Source organism: Panthera pardus, unplaced genomic scaffold, assembly GCF_024362965.1.
Source record: "Panthera pardus isolate Hobbes unplaced genomic scaffold, ASM2436296v1 HiC_scaffold_16, whole genome shotgun sequence".
In the NCBI taxonomy this organism is placed as follows: Eukaryota; Metazoa; Chordata; class Mammalia; order Carnivora; family Felidae; genus Panthera; species Panthera pardus.
In genome coordinates, this window is record NW_026526721.1 from 16,488,726 (window position 1) to 16,495,226 (window position 6,501).

Below are 6,501 nucleotides of genomic sequence, written 5' to 3' on the forward strand. Positions count from 1 at the left end.
ATTATACAAGGGTGTAAATATCAAGAGGCAGAGATTACTGAGCACCACCACAGACATCTTCCCACAACATGGCTTCTATTTCGTTGGGTAGAGCCTTAGTACAAGGCTGTACCTAGCTGCAAGAAAGGCTGGAATCTGTCGTGTTTATTACAGGGTGCTACATATTTAGCTAAAGAAATGAGAGGTTTATTAGGAGAGAAGGATAGAAGGGAAATTGTAGATATGTAGAAGTCTCTATAATAGTGGCCTTGACAATTTACTTCCATTTTTTAAGGCTCAATTAATATTGATAAAACTAGGAAAAATAGCATCTCACAGGAAATGCAAAGTGCCTAACACATGGTAAGCACGACATAAGTTGTTTCTTTCTCTTCTTCATTTCTCATTTCTGACCTGATTTATCCTTTCAGCAATGTAAGAATTTCCTTTCCAACACTCTTAAAAATAAGCAATTGTTAGTACCATGATTACAATGATAGAAAGTTTATTTTCTTATAAGTCAACTCACATCATTGTTTAAAATCTCGTGTATTTGGATTGTGTGCTGCATATCGAGGTTAAATTAGTTTTCTGTAACATTTACCAATTGACTTCTTCTATACCTACTTACCAATGGATTTTTTACACATGTATATTAGCCCCTAAGAGTAGAAATAGTTACAAATATATATCTGCTTTGTTACATAAGTCATTACACTTTTTTTTACCTTGGTTTGTTAATTTGGATTTTTTCTTAATTAGTAAATGCAATACTTCAAAGTTAGAAGATTCCTCACAATCCCATTAGGAAGTGAGCTATTTCTGGAAGGTCTCAGCTTTCGTTTTCCTTATTGATGGGTTTCTTGTGTCATTAAAGCTTGTACCTCTTCTCATTCTTTCTTCTCAAATGGTACCTCTTCTCCAAAGTATGATAAGGTCTCTTTCTGGTCTGGAAGAAACACCTTGTAAACAGAACTCTTTCTGTTCACATCTGTCACAATGCTGGACTGGTTCAGGAATCAGTCACAGCCCAGTGAGTGAGCAGGGCTTTTAGACGGCTACTCCAAGATTCAGAGCTCCTCTCATTGCCCGTTCTTAACAAAGACCTCCTACTCTAAACACTGTAAGACAGCCTTTCTAGAATAAACCCCATGCCTTCTTCAGGGTCTTCACTCCATCCTGGAGCAGCATGAAACTGCCTCCCACCCTTATTGCCTTTCTTCAAACCTCACAGCAGCCCTCAGTGTTCTCAGAGCATATCAGTTGCATACTCTCGCTCCGTTTTAGATGGATATAAAACCAGAATTCCCACTCTTTTCCTGTGACATGATCTACATTTGCAGCTGGAGTGCAGGTGGTGTTCATAGTCATTTTAGATGACTCAGTTCCCTAAATCTGGTGAATCTTACTTTTTCTTTACTGACTTCTGTTCCAAATTTCTTCAGAGTCATGCAAAAAGTCTTTTACATGCCAAGGATAAAAATCAGAAAGAGGAATAAGCCAGGATGTCAACTGTCATGAAATATTTAAATTAAATGACAATTTGACTTCCTTTTTTTTTTTTTTTTTTTTTTTTTGCTAAATACTTGTGATTCATTTTTAGGATGATTATGGTTTCAGAAGGTTTCAGAAACACAGAAGAAATTGAAAGAAGGAAAATACTTTGTAATAAAGCATTTTTTTATTTTGGGGGATGAGTTAGTCTCTTTGTCGTAAAAGTTTTGGTTTGTAATCATAAGAACTCATGCCATAAAAATTTCAAAACCAAGAATTTGTTTCCATAACATTTTTGTTGTCCTGATAACAAGAGCTTGACACTTCAGTTTGGCTCTTGGTTTAATATTTTCCTGTATATTGCCTGCCAGAGGAAGAAAAAAACTTGAAGTGCCATGTATAATTTTTTTGCTTTTGAAATAAAGTCTTCTTTGGGGAAATTTTTATTTTTTTGAGTACGAACAAGCATCTACTCTGTTGCTAACGTGTCTAAAACAGGAAGAGATTCTGATTCAAACAATGACAGTTCATAGCATGGCCCAAAGAAGGAAAACACTTGTGTTTTGAAAATAGGCATTATCTAGCAGACCTGAGGTAGTATCACATTGTGGTTTTGCTTTGCATTTCCCTGATGATGAGTGATGGTGAGCACCTTTTCATATACCTCTTGACCATTATATGTCTTCTTTGGAAAACTGTTCAAGTCCTTTGTCCATTTTTTGATGCAGTTATTATTTTTTTTGAAATAAGTTGTGTGTGTTCCTTGAGTATGTTGAATATTAACCCCTTATTAGATATATTGTTTGCAAATGTTTTCTCCCATTACATAGGTTTTCTTTTCATTCTGTTGATGGTTTTTTTTGCTGTGCAGAAGCTTTGAAGTTTGATGTAACCCCACTTGTTCATTTTGCTTGTGTAGTTTATGCTTTTGTTGCCAAATTCAAAAAAGTTATTGCCAAGACCAACATCAAGGAGCTTACCCTCTATACTTTTGCCTAGCAGTTTTATAGTTTCTGATCTTACATTCAAGTCTTCAATCCATTTTGAGTTGATTTTTTTTTTGTGTATGGTATAAGATAGGAGACAGTTTCATTCTTTTCTGTGTGGATATCTAGTTTCCCCAGCACCATTTATGAAAAAGACTGTTACTCATTGTATATTCTTGACCGTTTCATTGAAAATTAATTGGCCATGTATGTATGGGTTTATTTCTGGGCTCTTTATTCTGTTCTGTGGATATCTGTTTCTGTTTTTGTGCTAATATCATACTCTTTTGACTACCAAAGCTTTGTAATATAGTTTGAAATCAGCAAGTGTGATGTCTCTTGCTTTGTTTTCCTTTTCCAAGATTGCTTTGGCTGTTCAAGGTCTTTTGTGTTCCCCTACAAATTTAAGGATTTTTTAAATATTTCTGAGAAAAATAATATTTTATTTTTGAGAGGGATTACACTGAATTTGTACATCACTTTGTGTACTATGGATATTTTAACAATATTTATTCTTATAATCCCTAAATAAATGGAAATGGAAATATATATTGTTAAAATGTCCATACTATGCAGAGTTTGGGTACTATGGATATTCTTTCATCAATGCCTTATCATTTTCATTGTTAATAGTCTTTAACCTCCTTGACTAAATTGATTTCTAGGCATATTATTCTCTTTCATGCTATCATAAACAAAATTGATTATTAACTTCTTTTTCTGATAGTTTATTGTTAGTCTATAGAAACACAACTAATTTTTGTATATTGATTTTGTATCTTGCAACTTAATTGAATTCATTTATTAATTGCAGCAGGTGTTTTTGGTGTAATGTTTAGAGTTTTCTCTATATAAAATCATGTTATCTTCAGAGACAGTTCCTTTTTCTTTATGATTTTGATGCCTTTTATATATTTTATTACATAACTACTCTGGTTAGGACTTCCAATACTGTTTGAATAAAAGTAGGAAGAGTGAGCATCCTTGTCTTATTTCTGATCTTAAAGGAAAAGCTTTTATATTTCACCATTGAGTCTGGTATTAGCTATGGTTTTTTCATATATGGTCTTTATTATGCTGAGATACATTTCTTCTATACCTAGTTTGTTGAGAATTTTTATCATGAAGGAAAATTGAATTTAACCTAATATTTTTCTACATCTAAGATAATCATATGATTTTTATACTTCAGTTTTTAATGTGGTGTGTATCACACTTATTGATTTGCCTATGTTGAACCAGACGTGTATGCCTGGAATAAATCCCACTTGAAGTACTATTAATTCAGTTTACTAATATTTTGTTCAGGATTTTTGCATTTATGTTCATCAGGAATGTTGGCTTGTAATTTTCTATTCTCATAGTGTTCTTGTCTGGCCTTGGCATTAAGGTAATTAGGGCTTTGTAAAATGAGTTTGGAAACATTCCCTCTTATTTTATTTTCTTGGAAGAGTTTAAGAGGGATTGGTATTAATTCTTCTTTAAATTTTTGATAGAATTTACCAATGAGACAGTCTGGTTCTGGGCCGTTTGTTGTTGTTGTTGTTGTTGTTGTTGTTAAAAGGTTTTTGATTATTGATTCAATCTCCTTACTAGTAGTGGTCTGTTCAGATTTTCTCCTTCTTCATGATTCAAGCTTGGCAGGTTGTGTTTTTCTAGGAATTTATCCATTTCTTCCAAGGTATTGAATTTGTTGGTGTATATTTATGCATAGCCGTTTCTTATGATCCCACATAAGATCCTTATGATCCCAATATTTCTGTATTATCAGGTGTAATGTCCTCCTCTTTCATTTCTAATTTCTTTTTTTTTTGGTCTCTTTTCTGCACCCCTTAGTCTAGTAGGGTTTGTCAGTTTTGTTTACCTTAAAAAACCATAAACACACAGCTCTTACTTTCATTGATCTTTCCTGTTATCTTCCTGATTACTATTTTATTTATTTCTGCTCTGATCTTTGTTATTTCTTTCCTACTACTAACTTGGAACTTGGTTTGTTCCTCATCTTCTAATTTCTTGAGGTGTAGTTTTATGTTAGGTTGAATTTTTTCTTTTTCCTGAATGTAGGCCACTATTGCTATAAACTTTTTTCTTAAAATTGCTTTTGCTGCATTCCATACATTTTGGTTTGTTGTATTTCTTTTTTCATTTGTCTAAATATTTTTTTAAGTTTTTCTTTTGATTTCTTCTTTGACTCATTGGCTGTTCAGGAGTATGTAATTCAATTTCCACATATCTGGGAGACTTTCAGTCTTCTTCTTGCAATTGATTTCTAATTTCATACCATTGTGGTTGGAAAAGATGCTCGATATGATTTCAGTCTTAAATGTGTAATGACTTGTTCTGTGGCCTAACATATGGCCTGTCCTGGAGAATGGTTCACGTGTGCTTGAGAAGAATGTGCGTTCTGCTGCTGCTGATGGGAATGTTCTGTTCGTGTCAGTTAGATCCATCTGGTCTAATGTGTCATTGGAGTCCCAGGTTTTCTTGTTGATTTCCAGTGTAGAGGACCTATCCATTGTTGTTGGAGTATTGAAGTCCCTTAGTATTACTGATTGCTATCTGGTTCTCTCTTCAGTTCCATTAAAATTTGCTTTCTATATTTACATGTTCAGCGTTAGGTACATAAACATTTACAACTGCTATATTCTCTTGATGAAGTGACCCCTTTATCATTATATAATGACCATCTTTGTCTCTTGTGATAGTCTTTGACTTGATGTCTAATTTTTCTGATACAAGTGTAACTATCCCTGCTTTCTTTTCATTTCCGTTTGCATGGAATATTTTTTCATCCGTGACTTTTCAGTCTGTGTGTGTCCTTAATGCAGCAGTTGGAGAAGTCATAATGTTGGATATGCAGATTAGCCTCTATCAGGGAGAAACTGGGGCTGAGTGTTTTTGCTTACTCACTCTGTGGTGAACCAAAGGGAATAGTTATTGGGAGTGCTTTTGTGCCCAATAGGACCTCTTTGTTTTGTTTGGTCCCTGGGGACTCACAAATGCCAAGCCCTAATGGCTTCCAGAGTTAAGTGATTTGGGGGTCAGTCCTCTGGGTGACAGCAATAGCATTGGTGTGCTGGATGTATGGACAATATCCTTTCAGGTACGTTCTGACTCTTGGTTTGATTGTTGGCACAAGCCAGATTGAAAAGTGGGAGGAAGTGGCCTTGGTCTCTTTCAGGTTCCCTGGAGGATCCCAGTCAGCACCTATATAAGTGCTAATTAGAAGTCAAACCTTGACTGACTAATTTCACTTAGCATAATACCCTCTAGTTTGAGGACTTTAAGACACAGAACAGATGAACATAAGGGAAGGGAAGCAAAAATAATATAAGAACAGGGAAGGGGACAAAAAATAAGAGACTTTTAAATATGGAGAACAGACAGAGGGTTGTGGGAGCGGGGATGGGCTAAATGGGTAAGGGGCATTAAAGAATCTACCCCTGAAATCATTGTTGCCCTATATGCTAACTTGGATATAAATTAAAAATAAATAAATAAATAAATAAATAAATAAATAAATAAATAAAACAAAACAACAACAACAAAAAAAGTCAAACCTTGAGGCATCAGTTTATAAAGTATGTAGTCAGACCCCTTCCACAGAAGGACTGGGAGATAGGCATTTTTGCTTGATCTCTCTTCCCTTGGCCTTGGGGATATAGCCATGGTGAGTGCCCTGGGTTCATTAATGACTGCTTCTTTGTTTGCTATAGTCCTGTGAAACTCATGAACTAAGCCTGTTGTCTAGGTGACTTGGGGGCCTGTCCCTAAGGTGGCAGTGTTAAAATTTGCAGCGCTAGATGTGTGGTCCAAACCCTTTGCTTCTCAGAGAGAAGAAGGAGTTGGGGGTTCCCTTCTAGTTGTGCAACACTGTACTGGGGGTATAGTTTATGGTGAGAGCCTCTCGGCCTTTCCTCCCCATTTCAATGGAGATATTTTCTCAGTCACCCCATGTGTAACAGTCACTTAGCTATCTTTGCATTTCTCTCAGAAGGAATTGCTCTGCATGCTCATTGGAGGAGTTTGTTGTTTGTATTCA